Below are 18,413 nucleotides of genomic sequence, written 5' to 3'. Positions count from 1 at the left end.
ACTTATAAGGTTTGAGATGTACTCAGAGAGGTGAAGCTGTACCTGTACTGTGCTGTGTACTTGCATGTGCATCTCCATTTTTTATACTTTGCTTTTTATTTTATCATGTATGGATAATATGTGTTATCCTTTAATAAAGTATTTATGAATTATACTAGTGACGTGTGCTTCCACATTTTCATATGTAGGATTTCTCCAACTCACAGGCGGTGCCTGGGCTACACCTCTCGCTGGGAGTCTGATATTGGTTCAACCCTGACGGACTCGGAATGGACCCAGATTTGTTCTTCCTCCACTGGAGGCTTGCTTAGCACCCTCATGCTAGAGACCAATTACAAAGTACTTACAAGATGGTACTTGACCCCAGCTAGAGTGACGAAGGCAGTCGCTAACTACTCTCCAAACTGTTTTCGGGGATGTAACTCTATAGGAGATATGCTTCATATCTGGTGGCTATGCCCAACGGCTCGAAGGTTTTGGACCAGGGTATACTACTTGATTCTCTCAATAACAAATATCAATCTTAGGAAAAAACCCTGGGAATCCCTACTAAACAAGCGTATCCCCAATATTTCTAAATATTCCCGAGCCCTTATCAAGTTTATATTCTTAGCAGCCAAACAAACTATAGCCTCGGCTTGGAAAAAACCTGGCTTGGATTTGTCGGGAGTTAATCTCGTCTATCATGGTACATGGTAAACGAAAAATTATCAGCTATACTCACTGACAAAGTAGAGAGATTGGAACTTATTTGGCTCCCCACGGGGCGGAATACGCCAGCCACACCCCTTTCGTTATTCCGGTATCTCGACTATCTAACCGTAGTCCTCAGGCTTCTGATTAAAATTACCCAAATGGGTATGGATTTATTATAACCTCTTCTCGGGTCCCCCTTCCCTTCCCCCTCCCCTAACCCTTGTCCCCCATTTTGTGTGTGTTTTTGTCGCTGTTACACTCGTCCTTTGATATGACTCGTGTTAAGTTTATTGCCAGTTATCAGAACATAAATGAAGGACTGTTACCCCCTTGTTATGATGCAATGTACTATATGATAATACTAAAGTTTCTTCTTTTCCTGTATCATATATGCAAACTTCAATAAAAAATTATGGTTTAACCCCTTCAAGTCGCGGCCCTTTTTCATTTTTGCGTTTTCGTTTTTCACTTCCCTCCTTCCCTGAGCCATAACTTTTTTATTTTTCTGTCAATATCGCCATGTGAGGGCTTATTTTTTGTGGGACAAGTTGTACTTTTGAACAACATCATTGGTTTTACCATGTCTTTTACTAGAAAACGGGAAAAAAATTCCAAGTGTGGTGAAATTGCAAAAAAAGTGCAATCCCACACTTCTTTTTTGTTTCGCTTTTTTGCTAGGTTCACTAAATGCTAAAACTGACCTGCCATTATGATTCTCCAGGTCAGTACGAGTTCATAGACAGCTAACATGACTAGGTTATTTTTTATCTAAGTGGTGAAAAAAATTCCAAACTTTGCTAAAAAAAAGGGTGCCATTTTCCGATACCCGTAGCGTCTCCATTTTTCGTGATCTGGGGTCGGGTGAGGGCTTATTTTTTGCGTGCTGAGATGACGTTTTTAATGATACCATTTTTGCGCAGATACATTCTTTTGATCGCCCGTTATTGCATTTTAATGCAATGTCGCGGCGACCAAAAAAACGTAATTCTTGCGTTTCGGATTTTTTTCTCGCTACGCCGTTTAGCGATCAGGTTAATGCTTTTTTTTAATTGATAGATCGGGCGATTCTGAACATGGCGATACCAAATATGTGTATGTTTGATTTTTTTTTTATTGTTTTATTTAGGATGGGGCGAAAGGGGGGTGATTTAAACTTTTATATTTTTTATATTTTTTTCATATTTTTTAAAACATTTTTTTTTTTACTTGTGCCATGCTTCAATAGCCTCCATGGGAGGCTAGAAGCTGGCATAGCCTGATCGGCTCTGCTACATAGCAGCGATCATCAGATCGCTCCTATGTAGCTGAAATGCAGGTGTGCTGTGAGCGCCGACCACAGGAAGGCGCTCACAGCAGGCCGGCATCAGTAACCATAGAGGTCTCAAGGACCTCTATGGTTACCTTCCTGATGCATCGCCGACCCCCGATCATGTGACGGGGGTCGGCGATGACGTCATATCCGGCCGCCCGGCCGGATGCGGTAGTTAAATGCCGCGGTCTGTGTTTGACAGCGGCATTTAACAGGTTAATAGCGGCGGGTGAATAGCGATTTCACCCGCCGCTATTGCGCGCACATGTCAGCTGTACAAAACAGCTGACATGTCGCGACTTTGATGCGGGCTCACCGCCGGAGCCCACATCAAAGGGGGTGACACGGCATGCGCAGTAATAGTACGGCGCATGTCGTGAAAGGGTTAAAAGAAAAAAATAATAATAATATACAAGCGGCAATAATGGTGACAATCAGACATTCAACATAACGTCACACAGTATATAGCGACAAAATAGATGCATAAACTATAAATTACTTACAATAATTACAATTAAAAAACATATTCAAGCCGTAATAATGGTGACAATCAGACATCCAGTATTAAATAAACATTATACAGCCCATAATACGCTAACAGATACTCACATTGACCTCTTCAGTCGGGGAGTTCTGATAATCTGACTGAAGAGCCAGTTCGGTATATATATGCACGGCTGACTATGTCACGTGAGCAGTTTTTGTTGAGTCATACAAAAAATTGTAACCTAGGGCTGGAAAAAGTCAAGCCATTACCAGTTTTACCATGTATAACTATAATTTGTATTGACTGATGTGACTAGATAATGTTCTTATCCTCAGGATATATTCCTACTGATTATACTGTACAGTCGCAAAACCACATTCCTATTTGTTTTTGCAGTCCACGGGTTTAAAACAAGTGTCATTAGATAATCATGTATTCAGTATTAAATAAACATTATACAAACCTAAATAATAATAATCTTGGGAATTAAACACACCGTTAGCAATTTAGCAGTAGACATTTTGTGAAGCCGCTGCGGTAAGCGGTTATAATGAAAAGTTGTACATGTAACTGTGTTAAGTATCCTGTCTAGTTCATTAAGGGTTTAATCTAAATCTGACAACTTTTTTTTTTTTTTTTTTTAAATGCCTAACGTCGAAACTCTGTTGCACAAGCATTATTATAGAGCAAAGAGACCCGGTTCCTACGGAGGCGTGCAACGTCTGTATAATTCCGTTAAGAAATATGGCGTGCGTGGAAAGGATGTCGGAGAGTGGCTTAGCAAGCAAGAAACGTATTCTCTACACAAAGCCGTAAGAAAACAGTTTATTAGAAATCGAATCATAGTTAGCAATGTGGATAGTCTCTGGCAGGCTGATCTCGTCTACATGAATGACTACATGAGCGATAACGATGGGTTAAAATGTATTTTAACAGTCATAGACGTGCTATCCAAATATGTCTGGGTTGTCGGACTGTGGACCAAAACCGGCAAGGAGCTTGCAAAAGCTTTTGAGATGATTTTTACCTGATATAGTGCACTCTTACAATAACGCTTATCATCGTACTATAAAATGTCTTCCTGCCACCTTCACGAAAGCTAACTCCATTACAGTATGGCGCCGCGCTATTCAAGACGTCTCCACCGTGAAAAGATATAAACCTCTATTAAAACCGGGTGATCACGTCCGGATTGTACGGTATAAGCAGATCTTTTCAAAAGGCTATGAGCAAACCTACAAGTGTGAAATTTTCGTGGTCTCGGCCGTAAATATACGATTCAGAAAACCTCTCTACGCATTAAGCGATTTGAGCGGTGAAAGCATAGAAGGATATTTTTATGAAGATGAACTACAAAAGGTACCGCAAGACGCTAATAGGATCTGCAAAGTTGAAAAAGTAAACAATACAAGAAAGATTGCCGCGCTGAGAGGCACTTACAGGTGTGCGTGTAGTCCTGTGCAGGGTGGACAGACTTGCGTGGTAGTTTCCTGCCCACTATCCGCGAATGTCAGATACGGGAGCGTCCTCCCAAGAGCTGCAATACCTCGTGCAAACGCTGCTGTTGCACAGCGGTTGGCCTCGGCCGATGGAGCCGCTGTAGGGGTAGCGTGGTGAGCGGGGGACGTGGCTGATTGGTGACGTCACCTGTCCGTGAATGACGGACGTGTGTAGGGGCCAATCCCGACGCGTTTCGAGGGAGCCGTCCCTCTTTCTCAAGGTATGGCTCCTACAATACCGTTATTCATTTATACCTGTCCACGCCTCTCCAACCGCTCGCTGTGACAGCAACTGGAACACTGTGCTGGACAGCTCTGAACAAGCTTGATGTGATTTTACTGCTCCACTGCCGCATCTCACTACTGTTCCATGGATGTACTGGATCTAATAGATCTTAATGATTCAAACCCTTTTAAGGGCGTCAATGTATACCTGTACGGATATATATATATATATATATATATATATACTGCTTCCCAATGTGCCTATTCTTTATTGAGAAAACCTAATACAACCACTAGCTTTTAAAATCTAATCTTTATTAAATTTATGCATAACACATTTAAATACCCCATAGAACCCTCTTATAAAACTGTAAAAATTATAACAATTGTTTGATTTATATCTATCCAATAAAACCTACTACATTATCCTTAATCTCTAAATGAAGTGTATTGGAAATAACTGCAAATTAAAATTGTGAATTATAAAAAAGGACAGTTATCTATCTATTACAAACTTCATGAATCCTTAAAGGGCATACAGTTCTATTTCTTGATTCAGCCCCTTAGGGGCTAAACTGTATAATATAAAATTCCATTTGAATCAAATCCCTTCTATCTGTCATGATTCGTTCCAGGGTTTATTAGTGTCTGCCCTTTTTTGGACGGATCATGTCAAGGGTTAACTTTGCTCTGCCTCATTCTGGGTTCAGGTTTGCTATTTAGCTCCCATGAATCTTGCTGGCAGTGTCAGCTATAGTTCTGTCTTCGGCTTGTGAACCTGACTCTGGAAACCCTTGGTTTGTCCTGCTGTGAACCCTGACTTGTCCTGTGTCTGTTATCCTCCTCTGTCTGCCCTTCCCCTGCGTTTGTCTGTTCTGCTTGATTCTCTGATTCTGACCTCCTGGCTTGGCTGTTGACTCTCTCTTGATTTGTCCCTATTGTACCGTATTTTGCTTGCCCTGGTTTACTGATCCCTTGCTACGTCCTGACTATCCGTCTGTCTAATCCTATTATACTGTCATGCTATCTCGTGCTTTTGACTCGGCTTGTCTGACCACTCTCTCGCTACTTGGTGGTGTCTGTTCTGCTGTCCTGTGTGTGCAGTCTCACTTTCCTCTCAAGCCCCCCCTGGTGGAGGTTGCGCTGTACTGCACTGCAGCAGCCTGACACTATCGCGACACTTTGCAGAAACATGGCCGGTCAATTGAAGGAATTTCTTTTTGTGGAATTCAAACTGTCCCAAAGAACACAAGAGGGGGGACTATATTAAGAGCATGTCTCGCATTGAATCCAAGTGTAAGGATCGGGTGTTCATGTAAAGCTGCATGAACCGGTTATCAGCCTAAGTATGTAGCAGTATAGATACAGAGGGCTATTAAATGAATGAAGCGTATGAGAACATGATGTGAGGAACCTGGTTATGGTAACAAATTTTGAATAGGCAACACAGTGATAGTTAGATTAATTCGTTGAGACGGTCGGACAGTCTGAACAAATGCGTTTTTAGGGCACACTTAAAACTGTGGGGATTGGGGATTAATCGTTGATTATTGAGGATGCTAACCTCAGATCATCAGCAGAACGGAGAGCATGGGTAGGGTGGTAGACTAAGACCAGGGAGGAGATGTGGGGTGATGCTGATCCATGGAGTGTTTTGTGGGTGAGGGTAATAAGTTTGTACTGGATTCTGGAGTGGATGGGTAACCAGTGTAATGACTGGCACAAGGTAGAGACATCGGTGTAACGGTTGGTGAGGAATATGATTCCGGCTGCAGGATTCAGGACAGATTGGAGGGGAGAGTTTGGTAAGAGGGAGGCCGATTAGTAGAGAGTTACAATAGTCCAGACAAGAATGAATAAGAGAAACGGTGAGAGTTTTTGCAGAGTCGAAATGTCAGGCAAAGGTAGGTTGGTAGAGAGGGGAAACAAGAGGAGTTCAGTTTTTGACAGGTTCAGTTTCAGACAGAGGGAGGACATGATGTTATAGACAGCGGTAAGACAATACCTGGTGTTTTCTAAAAAGATATAACAGAGAGGAGCTCTGTGTGTGTGGAAAATGATGGAGAGGAGCTGTTTGTGTGGGGTATATGACGGAGAGGAGCCATGTGCGCGTTAGCTTCAGTGATAGCAACCTAGGAAAATGCTCCAGCACAAGAAGTGCTTTGTTTAGTCCATGTTTAGTGCTAGGCTGATTGAACAGCTGTAGAGTGGGAGGAGTCCAGAGGATAATTACACAGCCTTATGTGCTCAGTGCGAACCTGCTTTCATCTGTGAAGAGCACAGGGCGCTCGTTGCGAATTTGCCAATCCTGGTGTTCTGTGGGAAATGCCAAGCATCCTGCACGGTGTTGGGCTGTGAGCACAACCCCCATCTGTGGACGTCGGGCACTCAGACCATCCTCATGGAGTCGGTTTCTAACCGTTTGTGCAGACACATGCACATTTGTGGTTTGCTGGAGGTCATTTTGCAGGGCTCTGACAGTGCTCCTCCTGTTCCTCCTTGCACAATGGCTGAGGTAGCGGTCCTGCTGCTGGGTTGTTGCCCTCCTATGGCCCCCTCCACATCTCCTGGTGTACTGGCCTGTCTCCTGGTAGCGCCTCCAGCCTCTGGACACTACGCTGACAGACACAGCAAACCTTGCCACAGCTCGCATTGATGTGCCATCTTGGATGAGCTGCACTACCTGAGCCACTTCTGTGGGATGTAGAGTCCATCTCATGCTACCACGAGTGTGAAAGCGCAACCAACATTCAAAAGTGACCAAAACATCTGCCAGAAAGCATTGGTAATGAGATGTGGTCTGTGGTCCCCTCCTGCACAACCACTCCTTTATTGAGTGTGTCTTGATAATTGCCAATAATTTCCATCTGTTGTCTATTCCATTTGCACAGCAGCATGTGAACTTGATTGTCAATCAGTGTTGCTTCCTAAGTGGACAGTTTGATTTCACAGAAGTTTGATTTACTTGGAATTATATTCTGTTGTTTAAGTGTTCCCTTTTATTTTTTTGAGCAGTATATATATATATATATATATATATTGCAGGGGTTTCACTCACTCAGGTGCGACGGCTGACACTCAGGAGGCCGTGTTCCTTTAAAAGTTCACAGGGTTTATTGCCTCATAAACCACATAGCAAAATAACAGAAAGCAAATAGCCTTTAGCTCAGGAAAAGAAAAACAAGTGTCCAGTCCTTCAGGCTCAGTCCTGGAGCCTTAACACACTCTGGAGGATTTCACCTCCACACATATATCTGCTGTGTTAAACATTAGCCTTTCTTTTATAGGACTAACCACACCCAGGAACCCATCACATGATTAGACATGTGGTTATGATATCACCACAGGTCCTGAAACACACATAGATAGGCAGGGTTATGTTACAGCGACAAGCCACCTATGTGACACATATCTCCCATCGACTATACAACCTTTAGCCACGCTACATACCTCCCCCTCTGCCTAAAGCTGTGGGGCTTGGCACTTTCTACCACTAGACAAGGGATTCTTGATAGGGCATCAGCATTACTGTGCAGCTTTCCGGCCCTACATTCCACATGGAAATTGAAGTCCTGCAGGGTTAAGAACCAATGGGTGACCCTAGCATTTCTACCCTTCGTTTCCCTCATCCATCTAAGTGGGGCATGGTCGGATGTGTTATGACCTGGTGGTAAGGACAATAATGGACCTGGTGGTTAAGAGCACACGGAATGACCTGATAGTTACAAATAATATAGGACGAGCTCTGAGACGTGGGAACTCTGCTGACCGCAATCCCTAATCCTATCACACACACTAGAAATAGCCGTGAATTGCTCCTAACGCTCCCTATGCAACTCGACACAGCCTAAGGAACTAGCTAGCCCTGAAGATAGAAAAATAAGCCTACCTTGCCTCAAGGAAATTCCCCAAAGGAAAAGGCAGCCCCCCACATATAATGACTGTGAGTAAAGATGAAAATACAAACACAGAGATGAAATAGATTTAGCAAAGTGAGGCCCGACTTACTGAACAGACTGAGGATAGAAAAGGTAACTTTGCGGTCAGCACAAAAAACTACGAAAAGACCACGCAGAGGGCGCAAAAGACGCTCCCTCTGCGTCCCAGAGCTTCCAGCAAGCAAGACAAAAATCAAAATAGCAAGCTGGACAGAAAAATAGCAAACTAAAGAAAAACAAGCAGGAACTTAGCTTCTGCTGGGAAGACAGGTCACAAGAACGATCCAGGAGAGAACTAGACCAATACTGGAACATTGACAGGTGGCATGGAGCAATGATCTAAGTGGAGTTAAATAGAGCAGCCAGCTAACGAATTAACCTCATCACCTGTGGAAGGAAACTCAGAAGCCGCAGCCCCATGGACAGAACCAGCCGAAGTACCATTCATGACCACAGGAGGGAGCTTGACAACAGAATTCACAACACGGATGTCAGTCTAAATTTACGTCCCAGCAGATAGTACCGTAACGTGTCCATTGCTCACTTTATGGCCAAACACTCCTTCTCTACGACTGAGTAATTCTGTTCAGACGAGGACAGTTTCCTACTCAGATAGAGAACAGGATGCTCCTCTCCATGTAGCTCTTGAGAAAGGACTGCTCCTACCCCAACATCTGAGGCATCTGTTTGAAGAATAATCTCTTTCTTAAAATTTGGGGCCATCAGAACGGGTTGCTTACACAGAGCCTCTTTCATTTCTTGGAAGGCTGACTCTGTCTCTTCGGACCATTTAACCATTACTGATTTCGTCCCCTTTAGCAGATCAGTCAGAGGCGCAGCCACCATGGCAAAGTTTGGGATGAACCTCCTGTAATATCCCACGATCCCTAGAAAGGCTTTAACTTGCTTCTTGGAGAGTGGCTTTGGCCATGTTTGAATTGCCTCCACTTTACTGATTTGGGGTTTTATTTCTCCGCGACCCACTATATAGCTTAGGTACTTAGCTTCTTCCTTACCCAAGGCACACTTCTTTGGGTTTATTGTAAACCCCGCCTCTCTTAGAGCATCAAATACCGCTTGGACTTTTTCCAGATGACTCTCCCCGTCCGGGCTAAAGATGACGATATCATCCAGGTACGCAGCAGCGTATGGCTTATGGGGTGCAAGGACTCTATCCATAGCCCTCTGGAAGGTCGCCGGAGCTCCCTGTAGGCCAAACGCCATCCGGACATACTGGAAGCATCCATCTGGTTTAGAAAACGCCGTCTTCTCCTTGGCTTCCTGTGCCATGGGAATCTGACAATACCCCTTCGTCAAATCCAAGGTGGTTATATACCTGGCGTGCCCAAGCCTTTCGATGAGCTCATCAACGCGAGGCATGGGGTACTTGTCGAACTTGGAGACCTCATTCAACTTCCGATAGTCGTTACAAAACCTCCACTCCCCATCAGGTTTTGGGACCAGGACTATTGGGCTCAACCAACCGCTCTTGGATTCCTCAATTACTCCAAGCTTCAACATACGCTCCACCTCCTTGGAGATTACTTCTCTACAAGCCTCAGGAATTCGGTAGGGCTTCACGTTCACCCGCACATGTGGCTCTGTCAGGACCTCCTGCTCTATGACCTTCGTGTATCCTGGCAACTCTGAAAACAGGTCCCTGTTCTTCTGGAGTAACTCCCGGCACTGCTGTTTCTGGGCCTTCGATAGCGTCTCCGCTATAGTGACCCCTCACCTTCTGGGTTGCTTAGCAAAGATGGAGCTACTGCCGGCTCTCTATCTTGCCATGGCTTGATGAGGTTGACATGGAAGACTTGAATTGGTTTCCGTCTTCCTGGTTAGTGAATTTTATAGTTTACCTCACCAAGCTTCTCGACGACCTCATATGGCCCTTGCCATTTGGCCAAGAACTTGCTCTCCACCGTCGGAACTAACACAAGAACTCGGTCTCCCGGATTGAACTGCCTCACTCTTGCAGACCGATTGTAGACTCTGGCCTGAGCTTCTTGTGCCTGGAGGAGGTGTTCTTTCACGATAGGCATCACCTTTGCAATCCTCTGCTGCATCAGGGCCACATGCTCAATGACGCTTCTGTGGGGCGTGACTTCAGCTTCCCAGGTTTCCTTGGCTATATCCAGGAGTCCTCGCGGATGTCGGCCATATAGAAGCTCAAACGGTGAGAACCCTGTCGCGGCCTGTGGAACTTCACGAATGGAAAACATCAGATATGGTAAGAGACAGTCCCAGTCTCTACCGTCTTTCTCTATAGCTTTTCTCAGCATGCTCTTCAGTGTCTTGTTAAATCTCTCAACAAGCCCATCTGACTGGTATACCGAGGTCAACTGGGAGATTTTCAGGACTTTGCATAACTCCCTCATCACCTTGCTCATGAAAGGTGTCCCCTGGTCAGTCAGGATCTCCTTCGGCAGACCTGTCCGGGAAAACACATGGACCAACTCACAGCTATACTCTTCGAGGAAGAGTTTCTCAAGGGAATTGCCTCAGGATAGCGTGTGGCATAGTCCAGGATGACTAAGATATACTGATGGCCCCAGGCTGATTTAACTAAGGGACTGACCAAGTCCATGGCAATTCTCTCGAACGGCACCTCAATAATGGGCAATGGCACAAGGGGGCTCCGGAAATGAGGAGTGGGAGCAGTTAGCTGACATGTAGGGCAGGACCTGCAATAGTTCACTATTTCCCGGTGACACCCAAGGCAATAGAACCTCTGCACAACCCGTTCCTGCGTTTTTTCCACCCCTAGGTGTCCACCCAAGATGTGTGAATGGGCCATGTCCAACACTTTCCGTCTATATGGACCCGGCACTACCAACTGCTCTACCAACTCATCCTTTATTTTCGTGACCCGGTACAACAACTCCCCACTCATCAGAAAATAGGGAAATCTTGTGTTTGCCCCCGGCTCCTGTACAACCCCATTAATAACTGTGACATTATTAAAGGCTTCCCTCAGAGTGGGGTCCCTATGTTGGGCAGTCCCAAAATTTTCACCGGTTACCTCTAACTCCAGAATGTCAGATGCAGGGGACACTTCCTCCTCATCCCCAACCAGATCACAAAAAGGAAACCTGTCTGTCTCTGGGTGTGGCGACACCTTTTTAGGGTTCAATGGTTCCCTACTCTTTTTAGGGAGCTCAGAACCTTTTCCCCACAAATCCCAAAACAAACAGAAATCCCGGCCAATAATTATAGGGTGCAACAAGTCCCGAACGACGCCGACTTCATGGGACTCAGTGCCACATGCTGTTTCAATGTCCACCCTGGCCATAGGGTAGTCCTTTGCATCACCATGTATGCATCGCACACCGACTTTCTTTCCCGGGAGCAGGTGGAGAGGAAAAGTGGCCCTCACCAGGGTCACTAAGCTTCCCGAGTCTAACAGCGCCATTACTGCTCGACCGTTCACCTTTACGGGACACGCTTGAGGCCCCTCGTTGGGCGGAGAGTTCACACTGCAGGCTGAATATGCATAGTATGAACTACGGCGTCCCATGCTGCAGTCCATCTGCTCAGTGGTCTGGGAACAATGGGCAGCTATATGTCCTGGCCTGTGGCACCTCCAGCAAATAATATCACCCGTAGGGACCTTGGGCACCACCTCCCCCGCCCTTTGTGACCTTGGACGCCCCACCCCTTTTTGGGACTCAGCCCCCTTCTGGGACCACCAGTACTGTATGGGCTGCCTCCCGAAGGAGCCTTCCAACCCTTGGTATCTCTCAACCAGTCTGATCAGCTCATCGGCATTCTGGGGATCACCCTGGGCAACCCAAGTCTGTATAGGCCTCGGGAGGGAATGCACAAACCGATCCATCATCACTTGTTCTACCACCTGTGCAGGTGTAGATGACTCTGGCTGCAGCCATTTCTGGACCAGGTGCACCAGATCAAACATTTGGGAGCGAGGCGGTTTTTCCCGGTGATAGGCCCAAGAGTGAATTCGCTGTGCCCTGACAGTCAGTGTCACCCCCAAACGTGCGAGAATCTCGGCTTTCAATTTGTGATACTCCTTGGCATCCTGCAAGGTCAAGTCATAGTACGCCTTCTGGGGTTCTCCCGTCAGGTATGGCGCCAGTACTTCTGCCCACTGCTCTGGCGGAAGTTTTTCCCTCCCAGCGACCCTCTCAAATACCGTCAGGAAGGCCTCAACATCATCCCCGGGGGTCATTTTCTGCAATGCGCGTCTTACCGTCTTCCGGACGTGGGTGTCATGAGCCAGACCTGGGGTTGGGGCGCTCGTCTTGCCCTGGATGGCGGAAACACACATAGATAGGCAGGGTTATGTTACAGCGACAAGCCACCTATGTGACACATATCTCCCGTCGACTATACAACCTTTAGCCACGCTACAATATATATATATACTGTAGATATATATATATATATATATCTATATATATATATATATATAGATATATATTATTTTTTTTTCTGTATTTTCATGACTATGAAAATTGTAAATTCACACTGAAGGCATCAAAACTATGAATTAACACATGTGGAATTATATACTTAACAAAAATGTGTGAAACAACTGAAAATATGTCTTATATTTTAGGTTCTTCAAAGTAGCCATCTTTTGCTTTGATGACTGCTTTGCACACTCTTGGCATTCTCTTGATGAGCTTTCAGAGGTAGTCACTGGGAATGGTTTTCACTTCACAGGTGTGCCCTGTCAGGTTTAATAAGCGGGATTTCTTGCCTTATAAATGGGGTTTGGACCATCAGTTGTGTTGTGTAGAAGTCTGGTGGATACACAGCTGATAGTCCTACTGAATAGACTGTTAGGCCGGCTTCACACTCAGCGTATGAAAATACGGTCCGTATATTACGGCCGTAATACGCTGAAATGTCCCGAAAATAGTGGTCCGTAGCTCCTCCGTAGGCAGGGTGTGTCAGCGTTTTTTGCGCATGGCATCTTCCGTATGTAATCCGTATGGCATCCGTACTGCGTGGTTTTCTCGCAGGCTTGCAAAACCAACATACCGCTATAGAAGTGATCCATGTGTCCCAAAAAGAAAAAAAATATATATATACTGTCTCTATATATATATATACAGTGGGGCAAAAAAGTATTTAGTCAGTCAGCAATAGTGCAAGTTCCACCACTTAAAAAGATGAGAGGCGTCTTTAATTTACATCATAGGTAGACCTCAACTATGGCAGACAAACTGAGAAAAAAAATCCAGAAAATCACATTGTCTGTTTTTTTAACATTTTATTTGCATATTATGGTGGAAAATAAGTATTTGGTCAGAAACAAAATTTAATCTCAATACTTTGTAATATATCCTTTGTTGGCAATGACAGAGGTCAAACGTTTTCTGTAAGTCTTCACAAGGTCACAAGGTTGCCACACACTGTTGTTGGTATGTTGGCCCATTCCTCCATGCAGATCTCCTCTAGAGCAGTGATGTTTTTTTCTTTTCGCTTTGCAACACGGACTTTCAACTCCCTCCAAAGGTTTTCTATAGGGTTGAGATCTGGAGACTGGCTAGGCCACTCCAGGACCTTGAAATGCTTCTTACGAAGCCACTCCTTCGTTGCCCTGGTGGTGTGCTTTGGATCATTGTCATGTTGAAAGACCCAGCCACGTTTCATCTTCAATGCCCTTGCTGATGGAAGGAGGTTTGCACTCAAAATCTCACGATACATGGCCCCATTCATTCTTTCATGTACCCGGATCAGTCGTCCTGGCCCCTTTGCAGAGAAACAGCCCCAAAGCATGATGTTTCCACCACCATGCTTTACAGTTGGTATGGTGTTTGATGGATGCAAATCAGTATTCTTTTTCCTCCAAACACGACAAGTTGTGTTTCTACCAAACAGTTCCAGTTTGATTTCATCAGACCATAGGACATTCTCCCAAAACTCCTCTGGATCATCCAAATGCTCTCTAGCAAACTTCAGACGGGCCCGGACATGTACTGGCTTAAGCAGTGGGACACGTCTGGCATTGCAGGATCTGAGTCCATGGTGGCGTAGTGTGTTACTTGTGGTAGGCCTTGTTACATTGGTCCCAGCTCTCTGCAGTTCATTCACTAGGTCCCCCCGCGTGGTTCTGGGATTTTTGCTCACCGTTCTTGTGATCATTCTGACCCCACGGGGTGGGATTTTGCGTGGAGCCCCAGATCGAGGGAGATTATCAGTGGTCTTGTATGTCTTCCATTTTCTAATTATTGCTCCCACTGTTGATTTCTTCACTCCAAGCTGGTTGGCTATTGCAGATTCAGTCTTCCCAGCCTGGTGCAGGTCTACAATTTTGTTTCTGGTGTCCTTTGACAGCTCTTTGGTCTTCACCATAGTGGAGTTTGGAGTCAGACTGTTTGAGGGTGTGCACAGGTGTCTTTTTATACTGATAACAAGTTTAAACAGGTGCCATTACTACAGGTAATGAGTGGAGGAAAGAGGAGACTCTTAAAGAAGAAGTTACAGGTCTGTGAGAGCCAGAAATCTTGATTGTTTGTTTCTGACCAAATACTTATTTTCCACCCTAATATGCAAATAAAATGTTAAAAAAACAGACAATGTGATTTTCTGGATTTTTTTTTCTCAATTTGTCTCCCATAGTTGAGGTCTACCTATGATGTAAATTACAGACGCCTCTCATCTTTTTAAGTGGTGGAACTTGCACTATTGCTGACTGACTAAATACTTTTTTGCCCCACTGTATATATATATGTCATTAGACACATATATGTATATATATTAATATTTATTCCAGCGCTATACAGCTTGAAAGCCGGTAATTCAATTACCAGCTTTTTCTTTCTCCTTCTTAAAACCCGACATGATTTGAGACATGGTTTACATACAGTAAACCATGTCTTCTCTCCATTTTTTTTGCAGATTCCACACTACTAATGTCAGTAGTGTGTATCTGCAAAATTTGGCCGTTCTAGCTCTTAAAATAAAGGGTTAAATGGTGGAAAAAATTGGCGTGGGCTCCCGCGCAATTTTCTCCGCCAGAGTAGTAAAGCCAGTGACTGAGGGCAGATATTAATAGCCTGGAGAGGGTCCACGGTTATTGCCCCCCCTGGCTAAAAATATCTGCCCCCAGCCACCCCAGAAAAGGCACATCTGGAAGATGCGCCTATTCTGGCACTTGGCCACTCTCTTCCCACTCCCGTGTAGCGGTGGGATATGGGGTAATGAAGGGTTAATGTCACCTTGCTATTGTAAGGTGACATTAAGCCTAATTAATAATGGAGAGGCGTCAATTATGACACCTATCCATTATTAATCCAATTGAATGAAAGGGTTAAATAAAACACAAACACATTATTTAAAATTATTTTAATGAAATAAAAACAATGGTTGTTGGAGTATTTTATTCTACGCCCAATCCAGTCACTGAAGACCCTCGTTCTGTGAAAGAAAAAACATAATAAACCAACAATATACTCACCCTCCGCAGATCTGTAACGTCCAACGATGTAAATCCTTCTGAAGGGGTTAAAACATTTTGCAGCAAGGAGCTTTGCTAATGCAGGCTGCTCCTCGCTGCAAAACCCCGGGGAATGAGGCTAAATATAGATCAATGAGCTATATTTAGCTTCATTTGCGGTGAGGCGCCCTCTGCTGGCTGTTTATAGATCGTGGGATCTTGCCTAGAAAGCCTGGGAGCTTTAACCCTTCATTACCCCATATCCCACCGCTACACGGGAGTGGGAAGAGAGTGGCCAAGTGCCAGAATAGGCGCATCTTCCAGATGTGCCTGTTCTGGGGTGGCTGGGGGCAGATATTTTTAGCCAGGGGGGGGCCAATAACCATGGACCCTCTCCAGGCTATTAATATCTGCCCTCAGTCACTGGCTTTACTACTCTGGCGGAGAAAATTGCGCGGGAGCCCACGCCAATTTTTTCCGCCATTTAACCCTTTATTTTAAGAGCTAGAACGGCCAAATTTTGCAGATACACTCTACTGACATTAGTAGTGTGGAATCTGCAAAAAAAATGGAGAGAAGACATGGTTTACTGTATGTAAACCATGTCTCAAATCATGTCGGGTTTTAGGAAGGAGAAAGAAAAAGCCGGTAATTGAATTACCGGCTTTCAAGCTGTATAGCGCTGGAATAAATAGTAATATATATACATATATGTGTCTCACTGACATATACAGTGGGGCAAAAAAGTATTTAGTCAGTCAGCAATAGTGCAAGTTCCACCACTTAAAAAGATGAGAGGCGTCTGTTATTTACATCATAGGTAGACCTCAACTATGGGAGACAAACTGAGAAAAAAAAATACAGAAAATCACATTGTCTGTTTTTTTAACATTTTTTTTGCATATTATGGTGGAAAATAAGTATTTGGTCAGAAACAAAATTTCATCTCAATACTTTGTAATATATCCTTTGTTGGCAATGACAGAGGTCAAACGTTTTCTGTAAGTCTTCACAAGGTTGCCACACACTGTTGTTGGTATGTTGGCCCATTCCTCCATGCAGATCTCCTCTAGAGCAGTGATGTTTTTGGCTTTTTGCTTGGCAACACGGACTTTCAACTCCCTCCAAAGGTTTTCTATAGGGGTTGAGATCTGGAGACTGGCTAGGCCACTCCAGGACCTTGAAATGCTTCTTACGAAGCCACTCCTTCGTTGCCCTGGCGGTGTGCTTTGGATCATTGTCATGTTGAAAGACCCATCCACGTTTCATCTTCAATGCCCTTGCTGATGGAAGGAGGTTTGCACTCAAAATCTCACGATACATGGCCCCATTCATTCTTTCATGTACCCGGATCAGTCGTCCTGGCCCCTTTGCAGAGAAACAGCCCCAAAGCATGATGTTTCCACCACCATGCTTTACAGTAGGTATGGTGTTTGATGGATGCAACTCAATATTCTTTTTCCTCCAAACACGACAAGTTGTGTTTCTACCAAACAGTTCCAGTTTGGTTTCATCAGACCATAGGACATTCTCCCAAAACTCCTCTAGATCATCCAAATGCTCTCTAGCATACTTCAGACGGGCCCGGACATGTACTGGCTTAAGCAGTGGGACACGTCTGGCACTGCAGGATCTGAGTCCATGGTGGCGTAGTGTGTTACTTATGGTAGGCCTTGTTACATTGGTCCCAGCTCTCTGCAGTTCATTCACTAGGTCCCCCCGCGTGGTTCTGGGATTTTTGCTCACCGTTCTTGTGATCATTCTGACCCCACGGGTGGGATTTTGCGTGGAGCCCCAGATCGAGGGAGATTATCAGTGGTCTTGTATGTCTTCCATTTTCTAATTATTGCTCCCACTGTTGATTTCTTCACTCCAAGCTGGTTGGCTATTGCAGATTCAGTCTTCCCAGCCTGGTGCAGGGCTACAATTTTGTTTCTGGTGTCCTTTGACAGCTCTTTGGTCTTCACCATAGTGGAGTTTGGAGTCAGACTGTTTGAGGGTGTGCACAGGTGTCTTTTTATACTGATAACAAGTTTAAACAGGTGCCATTACTACAGGTAATGAGTGGAGGAAAGAGGAGACTCTTAAAGAAGAAGTTACAGGTCTGTGAGAGCCAGAAATCTTGATTGTTTGTTTCTGACCAAATACTTATTTTCCACCATAATATGCAAAAAAAATGATAAAAAAACAGACAATGTGATTTTCTGGATTTTTTTTTTCTCAGTTTGTCTCCCATAGTTGAGGTCTACCTATGATGTAAATTACAGACGCCTCTCATCTTTTTAAGTGGTGGAACTTGCACTATTGCTGACTGACTAAATACTTTTTTGCCCCACTGTATATATATATATATATATACCTATTCTATGTGTACACATTTATTCTACCTATTCTACTGTAAGCTGTCAGTGTGATTTTACTGTACACCGCACTGAATTACCGGCTTTTCTCTCTAACAGCGCTGCGTATTTCTCGCAAGTCACACTGCTTGTCCGTGTGAAATCCGTATTTTTCACGCTTCCATAGACTTTCATTGGCGTATTTCTTGCGCAGTACGGTGACAAACGCAGCATGCTGCGATTTTGTACGGCCGTAGAAAGCCGTATAATACTGATCAGTAAAATACGCAGATAGGAGCAGGGGCATAGAGAATAATTGTGCCGTATTTTTTGCGAGTTTTACGGACGTAGTTTCTGCGCTCTTACGTCCGTAAAACTCGCAAGTGTGAAGCCGGCCTTAGAATTTGTATTATGGCAAGAAAAAAGCAGCTAAGAAAAACGAGTGGCCATCATTACTTTAAAGGGAACCTGTCACCCCCTAAATCAAAGATTTTGTGCGAACCTGCTTTCAA

At 44.5% G+C, this 18,413-nt stretch overlaps 1 protein-coding gene across 1 annotated transcript in view; it reads left to right on the top strand.

Annotated features, from left to right (window-relative positions):
• Positions 1-18,413, top strand: part of LOC138657437 (zinc finger protein ZFP2-like) — a 492,419-nt gene that overhangs the window by 93,634 nt on the left and 380,372 nt on the right. The window lies entirely within an intron of this gene.

This window comes from Ranitomeya imitator, chromosome 1 (assembly GCF_032444005.1).
Source record: "Ranitomeya imitator isolate aRanImi1 chromosome 1, aRanImi1.pri, whole genome shotgun sequence".
Lineage (NCBI taxonomy): Eukaryota > Metazoa > Chordata > Amphibia > Anura > Dendrobatidae > Ranitomeya > Ranitomeya imitator.
Note: the sequence above shows the minus strand (reverse complement) of the source record. Positions and strands in the feature narration are given on the sequence as shown.